Source organism: Pogona vitticeps, chromosome 15 (genome assembly GCF_051106095.1).
Source record: "Pogona vitticeps strain Pit_001003342236 chromosome 15, PviZW2.1, whole genome shotgun sequence".
NCBI classification, from domain to species: domain Eukaryota; kingdom Metazoa; phylum Chordata; class Lepidosauria; order Squamata; family Agamidae; genus Pogona; species Pogona vitticeps.
In genome coordinates this window covers 9,224,265-9,239,825 of record NC_135797.1, presented here as the reverse complement: position 1 = coordinate 9,239,825, position 15,561 = coordinate 9,224,265, and the positions used below count along the sequence as shown (strand labels likewise).

At 44.8% G+C, this 15,561-nt stretch overlaps 1 long non-coding RNA gene across 1 annotated transcript; it reads left to right on the top strand.

The window, feature by feature from the left end:
- Positions 1-4,171: 4,171 nt before the first annotated feature.
- Positions 4,172-13,755, top strand: LOC144584864 (uncharacterized). The gene is made up of 2 exons (XR_013539337.1): positions 4,172-4,480; positions 11,227-13,755. It is a non-coding gene; the product is annotated as an uncharacterized LOC144584864 (long non-coding RNA).
- The last annotated feature ends 1,806 nt before the right edge of the window (positions 13,756-15,561 follow it).

The following is a 15,561-nucleotide window of genomic DNA, read 5'->3' as shown; positions in this document are numbered from 1 at the left end:
ATTGGCTGCTAAAACCAGGCTTGGGTTGTCCTCTGCTTTCAGAAGTCCACAGTTCCCACAGTCGATTTTAGTTTCATTGTCTGTGCCGGCTCAGCGGATGGGAAAGACAGTCCGGGCGCAGCTGGAGAGCCAGAATTGTCCAGCCCTGGCTTTAATCCAAGCCCACCTCTTGTCCTGATTCTCAGATCCTGTTTTTCAGCACAAGCTCGTGATCCTTGGAGAACCACATCTGAAACGTCATTTGGTAGTTGGCGGCAACTGGTCTAGGGCTGCTAATCAGGAATCTCTGTTCATTCCCGAGATGGCCTGTTCTGATCAGCAGCAAGCAACTCTTCAAGTCCTTGGCAGAGAAAGAACAATCTGGTGCCCGATCTTTTTTTCATTTCTTGGTGTGTTTATCGCACCCGACAGATACTTGTACCCCACGCAGAGGCCTTTGTCTGCTGCTTTACTGTCCCCAGCCCAATTGTTCGATGCTTTCACCTCCAGGAGAAAATGGCAGCCTGCTTTCTGGGACTGCACAAGCCCAGGCCACTAACGCTGGATTTGCTGGCTCGCTTAGGGTGGGCCTAAAATAGGTGCAAGGAGACCAAACCTATCCATTCTGAAGGAAGTCAACCCTGAGTGCTCAGATCCTGAAGCTGAGGCTCCAATACTCTGGCCATCTCATGAGAAGAGAAGACTCCCTGGAAAAGACGTAAGGAAAGAGTGAAGGCAAGAGGAGAAGGAGAGGACAGGACGAGATGGTTGGACAGTGTCATAGAAGCGACCAACATGAATTTGCTACCAAACTCCGGGAGGCAGTGGAAGACAGGAGGGCCTGTCGTGCTCTGGTCCTTGGAGTCACGAAGAGTCGGGCACGACTTAAAGACTAAGCAACAAAAAATAGGTAGAGCGGCAACTTCTGTAGCTGCTCAACAGGTTTCTGCTCCCAGCCCCTCCCAGTTTCTTCTGCCAAGCTATTTATGGGCGGAAGCAGGGATGGCTCCCTAGTTAGTGTGTCAAAGGACACAGGAGGCTGTGTGAAAGTTGGGTGTGTCTCTGCCACACACACACACACCCCGACACACACTTTTCCTCATTGATAGCAGGTGTAAAGGCCGCGACAGGGCAAACAAAGGCACACCTTTCATATCGATTGGTGCCTTGCCTTCACAAAGAAGGCAGACTGTTAGTTTTGTCACCTAGGAACAGCAAAGGCTTTTCCAGCCTCCAGGGGAGTAAGGGGTCTCGGGTATTCCTTTGGCGGATCGTTGCCAGTTTACGTCCCTAAGAAGGTGGTTGCGTGAGTCCCTTGCCCACATCTAACCAAAGTGTGGTCTTGTGGCATGAACCCTAGTCCATGACATGCGGGAAAGGCGTGGAATGTAGGACCATCAGCACAACTTGATGTTTTATTTGTTGTTAGGTGCCATCTAGGGTCTCTCTAGTCGGAGACCCTAATAGGGCTTTCAAGGTGAGCGAGACATTTGAGAAATGGCTTAACAGTTCCGCACCCCCAGTGACCTTCCATGGCTGAGTGGGGACTCGAACCCAGGCCTCCCGAGTCCTAGTCTGTCACTCTTGTCTACTACACCAGTGGTTCTTAACCTTTTTGAAAGAAACGCCCCCTTGAGCCATTGAGGAAGTTATCATCGCCCCCCTCCCCGCAGTGATGATATTTTATTTATTTATTTATTTATTTATTTATTTATTTATTTATTACACTTAAATCCAATGACCCCTGAAAACAAAATTCAATTCCAAGAAAATGAAAGGCCCCAAAAAGTAACATTTAATGATTTAGTTGCAAGCGAATTTTAAGACGCAAAAAGAAATATTAAAAGGGCATAAAAACAAACCACAATACAGGAACTAAAAATTTCAAGACAAAAACTCTGAAACTAAATTAAGATTGGAGGAAAATATATATTCATGCACACTGTAAAAAGGCTGTAGCCATCTTCACAGGTTTGGCTTGCTCCAGCGCCCCCCTACTGCCCCCCTTCTGCTCCAGCACCCCCATGCCACCCCTTTTCGTTTTACCGCCCCCCTGAAAAATGAAATCGCCCCCTGGGGGGCATTATCACCCAGGTTAAGAACCACTGTACTACACTACACAATGGGTTTCGGATTCTCTTATCTTTTGGCTACCCTGCATCACTAAATGATCTCTTATTTCTTCCTTGTTCACTTTAAGGTCCCAGCAAATCATTCCTTCTGCAGTAGACTTACCAGGTTTATGGGTCTCATGCACTGTCCATGCCGACTTAAGGCAACCCTTAAATTAGGTTTGCAGGACAGGTGAGAGATTGAAGCGGTGGTTTGTCCACTACCACCTCTCCCTCATGCGTTTTCATGGCTGAGTAGGGATTTGAACCCAGGCCTCCTGAGTCCTGGTTTGATGGTACATCCACTTCAGTACACTGGCTTTGACATTGAGATCCAGAGTTAACAGTTCTCATGGGAACCTGCAGGCAGAGGCCTTTTGTCTTTATCTTGACCTCTTTTACTGGCCTCCGAAAAATACCTTCAAAGCCACTTACCGTAGCCTTGTCCAGAGACAGGTTCTAGCTACTTTCTGAGCTTCTCCCCTCCTTATTTCCTTAGTTCATACTGCCTGCTCCCCCTTTTTCTCCCACAGGGCTTTTAATATACTTCCCTATTTTTCCATGTATAAGACTACACTTTTGTCTAAAATCTTTAGACTAAAAATTGAGGGTCCTTATACACAGAAGTAAGCTGAGGAGAGAACAAAAGCAAGTGGAGGGGAAAGCAGGGATCAAAGCGATTCTGCAGCACTTTGATCCCTTTCCCCCTACACTTGCTAAGCCCCACTTCTTAATTTTGGGTTAGAAAAGTGGGGGCGTCTTATACTTGGAGCATTTTATACACAGAAAAATACGGTATCTTTTTTCTTTCTGGATGTGACAGCTTGTTTGGGGCAAGGGCTGGGGAGAGTTTGAAGAGAGGGGAATGGCTTGAGTTAATCGCCTTCATCTGGTTCCTCGGGGGCCTTCAGGAAGAGTGAATCATGCATGCATCCTGCTCACGGGTGGGGCTCGGCCACAAGAGGCTCTGAATAGATCATAACATGCTGCGTGCAGTGTTGGGAGGGAGCAGAGCCCAGGGCTGGTTGTCTTGAGACCAGACCTGCTTGGCCCTCACAGCTTGGGGACATCACGTTGGTCCCCTCTCATTAGAGCCCCTTAATGACAGTATCGTAGCACCTAACAAGCTAATCGGTTCTAGCTGGCTAGGGACCAGCTGATCAAGATGCAAAGCAGGCTGCACTATTTAGGAAAGTTTGTTCCTAATTAAATGTGTTGCAGTTTGGAAATGTCACAAGAACCGCCTTGTGTTTGCAGCAAGAAATTAACCCAGCTATCCTTTGCAACTGATTGTGCTAGTTGATTCCAACTTGCAGTGGCTCTAGTCGAGTTCCCAAGGCATGTGAGATAATTAAGGATCCCTTGTTTCCATTGCCATTTCCCCCAGTGAGTTTCCCTGGCAAGCAAAGACTTGAACCCAGGCCTTTTAGAGTGTACAACTACACAGGGAGAAACACCTGGTTTGCTTTGATGTTTTGCTTTTTTAACGAGGTTCCTGGTGTTTTTTTCTGGTGCAATTGCTGTAGTCCTCCACACCGGTATGACCAAGTCGCCCGTTGCAACAGACCACACCACTCTGCCCAAACCAGTTCAGATTCCACTGAGACCCCAGCCAGGCCATCTTCATACTGCCCTGTTCCTCATTTTTCGTTTTCTTTTAGAAGGGGCATCGCCCATTATCTGATTCAGTGCTAAATTTGGCGAGCATAGTAAAAGAACAGAAAAATTGTTCATAGTTAGCACGTAATTGAGGGGGAATTGCCCTGCAAGAATACCATACCCCCTCCGTAAATGTTGCCATAGACACCCCTGTAATGGCTCCTTTGCATCACAGGCAGAACAGGTAGGCAAGCTACGCCAGCCGAATCCATGCAAAATGAACCACCTCCTGCTGGCTGAAAAAAAAAAAAAGACCAAATTTCCCCACATTTAGTTTGATCTTGAATGTGTGTGAGTGGGGATTCAAACCCTTTTCTCCAGAGACCTTCTCCATCATTCTATCCACAACACTGCACTGGGAATCCATTTTATGCCATGTAAAGGTAAAAGTAAAGGTTCCCCATTACATTGAATCCGGTCGCGTCTGACTCTAGGGGCCGGTGCTCATCCCCGTTTCCAAGCTGCAGAGCCAACGTTTGTCCGAAGACAGTTTCCGTGGTCACATGGCCAGTGCGACTAGACATGGAACGCCGTAACCTTCCCACCGAGGTGGTACCTGTTTATCGACTCGCATTTTTAACATGTTTTTCGAATGGCTAAGTTGGCAATGCGACGGCAGCTCCCTCTGTCGTGTGGATTCGATCTTACGACGGCTGGTCTTCTGACCCTGCAGCACAGAAGCTTCTGTGGTTTAACCCACAGCACCACCACATCCCTCCATGTGGTCACTGGTAAATGCTTTTATTTTAAGCATGCCGAATCAGGTGCAAACAACAGACTAAATTGCAATGTGAATGCAACCTGACTAGCCATGTTAAATGCCTGTGTGGTTCCTGCAACGCTTTTCCAGCCCATGCCCAGTTTCATGCATGCACACAAAGACGCCGCCTTTAAGGAAGCAGAAAGCAAACATTTACAAGCATTTTGACTGGTTTCCTCTTTCCCGGCTTTGTCTGTAAGAAGCCCAAACACAGTGATGCATTCTTCACTTTCTCTCCATTTGTTTATTCTCACCACACCCCTGAGAGGTAGAGCAGGTCAAGAGAAAGCATTGGGCATGGGTTGCCTGTTGCCCCGTGGCAGAGTGACTGCTCCCTTAAATATCAGGTCAGACCTTGATCACATAACTGGATTTTTCCATGTATAAGACTATACTTTTGTCTGAAATCTTTAGACTAAAAATTGAGGGTCGTCTTATACACGGAAGTGAGCTGAGGAGAGAACAAAAACAAGTGGAGGGGAAAGCAGGGATCAAAGCGATCCTGCAGCCCTTTGATCCCTTTCCCCCTACATTTGCTAAACCCCACTTAGATTTCTTAATTTTGGGTTAGAAAAGTGTGGGGCGTCTTATACATGGGGGCATCTTATAAACAGAAAAATGCGGTAGGTTCCTTTCACAAAAGTAATGTTGGTTATCATCGTCGAGCATCCTATTTCATACGCTGCCTGTCATAGGATGACTCTCAGTAGTGAACTGTTGCTAGATAAGGAGTTACACCCTGTTCCTTGTCACATGACTGGCACATGATACCGACACAAGCAGCAGTTCCTCAAAGGGTGCCAATCTGCACTTCAAGCGGTGATGTTGCACTTAACACCAGCGTACATAAGGAAGAGGATTCTGGCTCTCGCCATAAATGGTAACATTTCTAGCAATAGGAAAAGCGACAAGGAATCTTATGGCAGCTTAAGGATGAATGAACGTATGATAGCATGAATATTTATGAAATACATCCCACCTCATCAGATCCATGTATTCTATGAAAAATGTGATAGTCTTTAAGGTTATCACAACTGCCTAGATAGGTTTAGGTATCTGGTTGGGAGTTCGATTCCCCCACTGTGCGTCCAGGGAGAAGAGCCAGCCTGGGTGGCCTTGGTCAAGATGCACAGATCCACAGCCTCCCTAGAGGAAGGGAAGGGTAAAGGACCTCTGAGTATTCTGTACCTGGAAAACCCTGGAAACGGTCCCCATAAGTCTTAATTTCTTAATTGACTTGATGGATTATTAGTATTATATTTTTAGTATATTATTAGTATTATATTTTTTAATTTAATTTTTATTATTATTTTAAAACACCAGTTACAGTCAATCAAAATTATAAAAAAACATTGACTGATATTACATAACAAATACAGTGGTGCCTCGCATTACAACGTTAATTCATTCCAGCGAAATCACTGTAGAACGAAAACGTAATGCGAAAATAAAAAGCCCATTGAAACACATTGAAACCCCTTCAATGCGTTCCAATGGGCTGGAAACTCACCGTCCAGCGAAGATCCACCATAGGGCGGCCATTTTCAGTGCCTGTGCAGCGAGGAATCCGTCCCAGAAAACAGCGGGGAGCCATTTTATTTACCCGGTGGCCATTTTGAAACCACCTATCAGCTGTAGGAAAATTGTCATTTCGCGAAGAATCGGTTCCCAAAGCAGGGAACCAATCATCGCAAAGCGAAAAACCCCTATTCAGACCATCGTTTTGTGATCGCAAAAGCGATCGCAAAAACGTCGTAATGCAGTTTCGGCGTGATGCGGGGCAATCGTAAAGCAGGGCACGACTGTACAAGTTTTAAGCCAAAACCTAGTTACTGTACAGTGGTATAGGGTGGGGTTTCACTTCACTGGGGCTTATTTTTTGGGGTAGGGCTTATATTACGAGCATCCTAAAAATCATACTAGCGCTTATTTTCAGGTTAGGTCTTATTTTCGTAAAAACAGGGTAGCTCTGATGTTGTTACCATAGGTCCCTTCCAAATTAAAACATCTGCTAAGTTTAATTTCCCAGCAGCAACACAGTATTTTGAAGAGGTTTTTTTTTTTCAGTTCTAAATCAGGGCTTGAATTCGAGTGGCGACCAGAACCCGTATGACTAAGTTGTAATGCAAGTGTTGCTTAACAAGGGTGAGGCTTGTTCCTCATGCTGTGGCATTCAGGATTTTGTATTTCTAAATAAAACAACAACAACAATCACTTGTGTTACTTCTGCAAAAGGAGAAAGCCAAAGAGTTGTTTGTAAAAAGTGTAACTCGTAGAAACCTACTTTCTATAAGCCCCAACGCTACAATGAACTGCTTTTGAGTAGTTGCTTCAGAAGCAGCACCTCTTGCTCATAATCACCCTAAATAAACTGTTATTTTATTTGACACATATTTCCCCTTTCCTCTGGAAAGCTTAAAACATTGTTGAACTGTAACAGATTCCAGCCACAGGTTCTTCCGAAGTGCACATCACGGTTCTGAATCCTTAGCCTATTTTTTTATCCTGCTAGGTCCCATTCTATGCCCTGGATGAGTCTGCAATGAGTAGGTGGCAGAGGGATTGACTCTCCTCAATTAAATTATTGGCTCCTATTTATTATGTTACAGCCTGACTTCCTGCCAGTGAGTTCAAGGCAATAAACATGGCTTTTCCTCCTCCCTATTTCAGCTTCATGGGACATGGTGGCGCTGCAGGCTAAACCGCAGAAGCCTGTGCTGCAGGGTCAGAAGACCAAGCAGTCGTAAGATCGAATCCACGTGATGGAGTGAGCGCCCGTTGCTTGTCCCAGCTCCCGCCAACCTAGCGGTTCGAAAGCATGCAAATGCAAGTAGATAAATAGGGACCACTTCGGGGGGAAGGTAACAGCGTTCCGTGTCTAAGTCGCACTGGCCATGTGACCACAGAAGATTGTCTTCGGACAAAAACGCTGGCTCTATGGCTTGGAAAAGGGGATGAGCACCGCCCCCAGGAGTCGAACACGACTGGACAAAAATGGTCAAGGGGAACCTTTACCTATTTTAGCTTCACAACAGTCTGTGAGGTGGGCCAGGCCAAGAGAGGGACCGGCCCAAAAGTCAGCCTGGGAGCATCAGAGCTGAGTGGGGGCTAGAACATGAAACCTCTCCGGTTCCCATCCGGATGTAATCCTGATACCACCGCCTGGTTCTTGGTGAATCAGGCCCTTCCTGTCCTTGTTGCTGGTGCTGCTTCGCTTTTCAGCAAGAATCTTTCCGAGGATCTTGATTTGCATTCTGACAGAATTAGAATTCTTTAATAACTCTTCCCTGCATTTGTAGCTCTGTAGTTGTTTTGTGAATAACAGCTTTTTCAAGGACTTTGCAAACACGTGCATTTTTTCTTATTCTTGTTTATCAGCTTTCCAATATTGCTGCCGCTCAAGCCTTGAGGTCTACCTGTCCAGATTAAAAACATAAGAAAGCAGGTCCAAGGATAATTTTTTTTCTGTATAAACCAGTGTTGTTCAAAAACAGCTGACAAGAAAAGAGTGGGGCATTTTTAAAAAATGAGGCGGGCTCGGTTTCTGCTCCAGTATTTTGGCTTGCTGCGAAATGACCCTCTAGGCTTGTGAGAGGAGTGGAAAAATAGCAGCAAATATTAAGAATTTGCAGTCCAATCTGTGGCTCATTCTGGAATCTGGGCCGTTGTCCAGGCTTTCTCGATAGAACGCTGAGCAAAGTTCAACTTTCCTTCCATTTTCCCAACCCTGCGCATGCGTGTGTGGGTGTGCATGCCATGTACAACATCTGAATGTGTGTCTAGTTTATTTATTTATTTATTCATTTTGGAGAGCGGGAGAGAGTTAAAGCTTGAAGTTGCAGGTCTCTTCCTGCTTTCTTCCAAGATGGCATTTGACCCATGACCGTGGGTTCTGGTTTTCTTTCTCCCCAGGCACAAAGGGGGGGGGGGGGTTTGCTTCAGAGACGGCCACCAGCTGCAGGAGAGGGAGGGCAAGCTGGTCCTCCTCCAGGCACATCTGGAATTCATTTTTTGGAATTCAAATGCCGGCCCCACCCAAGCCCGGCCACTCTCTTCCTCTCTGTGTGTAGCAAAGGGATCAGGGTTTGCAGTGACTCATAACAGGCGCGGATAGAGGCAGGGAAGGGCTGCGAACACGGGGGGGGGGGAGCATGTGTGCTGTTCGGCATGGCCCTCTCTTCTCGCTGCCGGGGCCAAGCTATTGGGGAGCTGGGACTCGAGCTTTTCTCTCCCTTCGCCTCCCCACACGCCCAGGCCACAGCGGCCACTCCTTCCCAGCAAGAGCGGGCCGGCGTGTGCAGCCCCACCCTCTGCACCTTCCTGCCGTTGTTTGGACTGCTCAGAAATTGTTTTGGACTTTGAGAAAGTTGCTCCCTGGACGACCCCTCCCCGCGGTTTTCCTTCCTGGCGGCTTTTGCTACCTGGTCTCCCATCCTTCTTTCGCCTTTCCCTATGTATCCTCTTCCAGGCCTTTTCCATAACCAGAAATGGTGTGGAGGCTGAAGCCACTAAGACTGGGGACCTCGGATTTAATTTATTCCAAGAGCCACATTTCTGGCCTGGGCAGCCAGAAATGTCATCTGGTAGAAGATGCCAGGCTAGGGGTGCTTGTTTGCAGAAGTGTTGGTTTTTTCCCCCCAGCTAAACATTTGCCCTGCTAGACAAGCTGAGGCCCTTGAATATTTCTAATGCAGATACTTGGCATCTGTTCACGTGCAGAGTTCACATCGCCCTCTGAGCTGCTGTGCGGCATCAGCCTAGGCATTAAATGTGGCGGAAGCCAGTCTTTATTATCTACAGTGGTACCTCGACTTACGAACGTTTCCACTTACGAACATTTCGAGTTACGAACAGCTCCGTTCGCAAAATTTTGCTTCGACTTGCGAATGGAGCTTCGACTTATGAATGAAAAAAAGCCTTTCCTGCCCTTTCTTTGACCTAAATTCATCTTAGGTCAAAAGAAGAAAAAATAAAAAAGAAATGCTCCCCCAGTGGTAGAGTACAGATTAACTGACTTTGCATAAATTGCTATGGGAATTAATGCCTCTACTTGCGAACAGCGCCTTGACATAAGAACGAAAAACAGCCAGTACAGATTAAATGGTTTTCAATGCATTCCTATGGGAAACTTTGCCTCGACTTATGAACTTTTTGATGTACAAATGCTGTTCCAATACAGATTAAATTAGTAAATCGAGGTACCGCCGTCTTTGTCTTTCCTTCAGGACGGTCACAGTAACATACACGTATAGAAACAAAAGTCGTATCTTCTTGTTTGTCCACATCACAGGATATTCAGCGATGAAACACTTCTGGCAAAGGAGGATCCATTCTTTATTTTTCTAATACATATTTCCCTTCATTGAACCAATCCTGTTTATACAGTGGACCCTCTACTTACAGAATTAATCCGTATTGGAACAGTGGCTGCAAGTCGAAAAGTCTGTAGGTCGAATCTCCATTGACCTACAATGCACTGAAAACCAATTAATCCCATAACCAGTGGTTTTTATTTTATTTTTATTCCATTTTGGTTTTTTCCTGGTCTGTAAGTCGATTCTCTGGTTGCAAGTCAAATCTAAATTTTGCAGCCAGAGAAGTCTGTAACTCGAAAAGTCTGTAAGTCGAGCCGTCTGTAAGTCGAGGGTCCACTGTATCCATTGCATCTGCCCACATCTTGTGGCACTGAAGTCCACGTGACAAAAAATACTGCCTGAATTTAGTATTTATTATTCTTTATTTGATTTATATACCGCCCATCTGGCAGCCAAGGCCACTCTGGGCAGTTTGCAACAAATAACAAAACAAAACAAACAAAAAATAAATAAATAAAAACAGAGTAACAAAATAGCAAATACTGACATTAATACATAGGGGTGAAAACCAAAAATCATCAAGTGAAGCGAGGATAAAATTATGATACAATAAATACAATTAAAAGCATAGAAGAAAATAAAAACATGGAGCACGGCCGCATAATAGTGCTGGCCTGCCCCAAAACTGAATATTTAGGATGCACTGTATTGGCTGGATAGTTCAGGGATTTACATATTTAGCTGTAGAGCCAGAAGTTGGGAGTTCGATTCCCCCACTGGGCCTCCCGGGAGAAGAGCCAGCCTGTGTAGCCTTGGGCAAGCTGCGCAGTCCCAATGCCCCCAGTGGAAGGCAAGGGTAATGCACTTCTGTGAGTATTCTCCGCCTGGAAAACCCTGGGGTCGGAATTGACTTGATGGCACATTATTATTATTATTATTATTATTATTATTATTATTATTATTATTATTATTATTATTATTATTATTATTATTATTATTATTATTAATAATAATAATAATAATAATAATAATAATAATAATAATAATAATAATAATAATAATAATAATAATAATAATAATAATGTGTTACTGTATTGCCGTCTCCTGTTTGCTGGCCCAGATTTCTTGGCCTGAAAAACATTCGAGCATTCTGGTCTCCCTTTTTCCTCCCCTTCTCTCTGCAGTAACCAAAAGTTCTGCTGGAAGCTTCTGGCCTGGGGGGACCGGGTGGGTTGGGGGGCTTTTCTCCCAACAGTCTTCTTCAGCTCTGAGAGTTTTGTCCCAGGGAGAAAAAAAGTTGAGGGGCAGGGAGGAGGGAGGAGAGCATTCCTAGCGCGGCTTGGAAATTGCTTTTAAAACTTGTAATTGCCGATGTTTGGATTTTTTCTCCTTTTTCCTTCAGAGCTACAGTTCCTGCTTGGGACACTCTAAGCCAGCACAGCCGCTGGGGGAGCCGTAGTCTGGGAGAATAAAATAACTTTTCCGAGCAACTTGCCGCTCCACGCCCTGAAAAGGAATTCCTCGTCATCATGGTTGCCATGTTTTAAAACAGAAAACACAAAAGTTGTTGAATACGTTTAGCGGGGACCAAATAATCAAAAACTGGGGATGGAAAAAAGCAAGGATTTGAGTTTTTCAAAGTCTCTTATATATAAATGTTAGAAAGGAAAAGGACTGCACCTACCCTGTTTCCCTGAAAATAAGCCCTAGTAGGATTTTTCAGGATGCTCGTCATAATATAAGCCCTACCCCAAAAATAAGTCCTAATTAAGTGAAACCCCACCCACCCCCACCCTTGTGCAGCAACCGGAAGAGGAGGATAGGACTGTATCTGAATCAATGTAGATAATTGTACATGAAAAAAATAAAACATCCCCTGAAAAATTACCCCTAATGCGTTTTTTGGAGCAAAAATTAATATAAGACCTTGTCTTGTTTTCAGGGAAACACGGTATCCTGGCCTGGTAGCCAGGAGAGCTGTACTTAGTTAAATTTCAAAATGGAGACTGTTACGCCTGCAGGTAGAGATGGACCGAAACTGCCAGTCCCTCCTTTGGATTAACAGGTGATTGGCAATTCCCGGCCCCACCTCCTCTGGAAGGCACCCATTCAGAGGCAAGCACCCTGGCTTCCCCACCCTGCCTCGTCCAGGCAGTGTGTTTGATTGGGCCCCCCATGGAGGAGGTGGGGCTGGTAACTGCCAAACACATGTTTGACCAACTGGCGGGCCAGTTTGAGGTATGGCGTCCTCAAGGGATGTAGAGACATTAAGTGGTCTACTTCCTCTCCTTAGGGACAAAGGGCCTAACAAGAATTTTGGAAAGCATCTTTTCTGCCTTTTGGGCAAAGATGCGGCCCTTGCAATGGCATTGAACAGAAGTAACCAGATAGCCTGGTCTTCCCCATATAAGTCAATTTGGAGATTAAGGGGAGGGAGAGACGCAAGCTCAGAGGTAAGGACAGGTGAAGGCTTATGTACTGAGCACCTCGAATGGGGCCGAATAATAATTTTTTTTTAAAGTGTAGCAAATAAAGCAGGCCACAAATCACACAATCTCTGGTGTCTCTACATGAATGCCAGGAGGATGGGAAACAAGAAGAACTTGAAATCCTAGTTCAGGAGGGCAAATATGACTTGATAGGGATGACTAGAACTTCGTGAGAGGATTCCCATGATGGGAATAGAGCAACTGAAGGATATAAATTGTTCAAAAGGAACAGAAAGAATAGAAAGAGGGGTGGAGTAACTAGCATAAAATGTCAAAAGCACATTTTCCTGCATAGCCATACAAGAGGATGAACTTGGATGTTCCACTGAGAGAATCTGGATTAATATAATTGGGGCAAAAAACCCAAAAGGAAATTAGTAGTTGGCATCTACTACCGACCACCCAATCAAGGAGAGGGTGCAGATGAAACTTTTGAAAAACAAATTGCAAGGATTTCAAAGACATACAATGGAGACTTTGGTTATTCTGATATTTGTTGGGAGACAAATTCTGCCAAATAGGGACACAAGAAATGCTTGACTTGTGTGGCTGATAATTTTCTCTTACAAAAAGTGGAAACTAGGAGATTAGTTATCCTGGATTTGATTCTAACCAATAGAGGTGACTTGGTGGAAGAAGTGGCGACCAGAAGCACTCTGGGGGGAAATGACCATGTTCTACAGTACTTGAATTTGTGATTTCAAAAGAAACAAAAGCAGGGTGCAGCCACACATATACACTGGATTTTAGGAAAGCCAATTTTAGTAAACTCAGCACGATAGGTAAGGTCCCATGGCAGGAAATTCTAATAGGAAGAGTGGGAGGATAGAAGAATTCTTTAAAAAGGCAATTCTAAAGGCACAACTACAAACAATTCCATCAAGAAATAAAGGTGGAAGATAGCAATTTTTTAAAAAGGCCAGCGTGACTTCACAAAAAGTTCCGAGAGGACCTGAAAACAAAAAAGGGACACATATCGGAAGTGGAAGTAACACCAGGCTACAAAGGAAGAGAATCTGGATTAATATAATTGGGGCAAGTAGCAAAGAATTGCAGGGATAGTCTTAGGAAGGCAAACGCTGAGAATGAGCTGAGGTTAGCGAGAGATGCTAAAAGCAAAAAAAAGCATTCTTCAGATACATACGTGCATAGCAAAAGACAGAGAAAAGAAACAGTGGCTTAGCTGGGGACTGAAAAGTGATCACAGATGACAAAGAAAAGGCAGAAGTGCTTAACTCCTACTTAATCTTGACCTTCTCCCAAAAGACACTCTATGCTCTTTCAGCATAGACCATATGTCGTCAATTTTCCTGACCACCTCTTTTCTGTTCTAGAGGCCTGACACAGCAAGCCACCAATAACCCAAATGCAAGTCTTATGAAACAAGTTAACGTCTCAAGTAAAAAAATCAGTAAATGTAAACAAGACCAGTAAATAAACAAGAGGCAACAAAATGAAAAACAGCCGACAACTCCTAACCAGCAACAGAAAGGCAAGGCCCTCTGGCGAAAGGAAAGAGGGTCCCGTTGGCCATCTGTAGATCAATGGCAAACAGAGAGGGGCCTGCAGAGAGAGTCACAAGGTCTTCTGCAGCCTCTTATTGGAGGCCTGGTCGTTGTTACATGTTTAAATGTGCCTAAAATGAAATTCTCGGTCAATAAAAGCTCCCACTCCAACCGCATCCATCTTGCAGGAGGAAAAACCGAGGCTCGCTTGTGGTGGTGGTTCTCTGCTATTTCTCAAGCTCTTCTCTCCACCCCCCCCCCCGGTGTAATAAATGGTTGCAATCCAGTCCCCGAAAAGACCCCAAAAAAGCAGTTATAAAATGGTCCATCCTACTCTTTGTAGTCAATCATTCCGTTCCTTGTGACAATTGACTCCCTAAAAGGAACCCACAGCCTTGAGTTTGCAGGACATACAACATCTTTCTCTCCTTTCCTGGGTGAAATGCTGAAGGACTTGGTTATAAAGGCATAAAACCTGAAACATTACGACCTTGAATTGGATTTACATTAAAGGAGACACTGGTGTTAGACCATACTTTTTCTCTCTCTAACCTGCTGAGGAACGCCTTTCAAAACCATTCACCATGTATTTGTACTGTACTGTCAACATGTCATAAAACCTTATGATGCTTATGGTCGTGTTTTTTAAAAAGCCACCAAGGACTTGGGAGACTGATCCCAACCTCAGCCTTTCAAAGTCACAAAGGTAACTTTGCCAAAGGACAAAAACTTTGTACAGTGGTGCCTCGCATTACGACGTTAATTCGTTCCAGCGAAATCGCTATAGAACGAAAATGTCATAATGCAAAAATAAAAAACCCATTGAAACGCATTAAAACCTGTTTAATGCGTTCCAATGGGCTAAAAACTCACCGTCCAGTGAAGATCCTCCATAGGCCAGCCATTTTCAGTGGCTGTCTTGCGAGGAATCTGTCCCAGGAAACAGCGGGGAGCCATTTTATTTACCCAGTGGCCATTTTGAAACAGCCAATCAGCTGTAGGAAAATCGTCATTTTGCGAAGAATCAGTTCCCGAAGCAGGGAACTGATCATCGCAAAGTGAAATTGCCCTATTTAGACCATCGTTTTGCAATCGCAAAAAGATCGTCGTAATGCGGTTTCATCGTAATGCAGGGCAATCATAAAGTGAGGCGCGATTGTATTTAGGACCAGGAGTGCTTTTGACCTGGAAAGTTTAGGGACCAGAAAATGGGAGTCTGTGGCAAATTTAGGGACAACTTGTATGTGAGTGAGACACTTAATACCCATGTGAGTTAGGCCTAACCAAGAATTCACATCTGCAAATTCTCACCCAAGCAGACATGAAAATCTTGAAGGATGCTGTTTTCTGTGCTAAGGCTGAACTTTGAAAAAGTGGAAGCAGGGAAGTAGGGAACATTTTCATCCGCATGGCCAGCAAAGGAGTCTTGGAAAATGCCCAGTCAGGAGGGGCTCAAGGTGAACAGCAACTATAGAAAGGACTGGGGATAAATGATAGCGCTTTTCAAATCCTTGAAAGGTAGTCATTCAAAGGAGGGGCAGGATCTGTTCTCGATCATCCCAGAGTGCAGGACACATAATAATGGGCTTAAGCTATAGGAAGCCAGCCTTAGGCTGGATATCAGGAAAATCTTCTTAACTGTTAGAGCAGTAGGATGATGGAACCAATAACCTCTGGAGGTGGTGAGCATTCCAACGCTGGAGGCATTCAGGAGAAAATTAGACTGCCATCAGTCAGATCTGC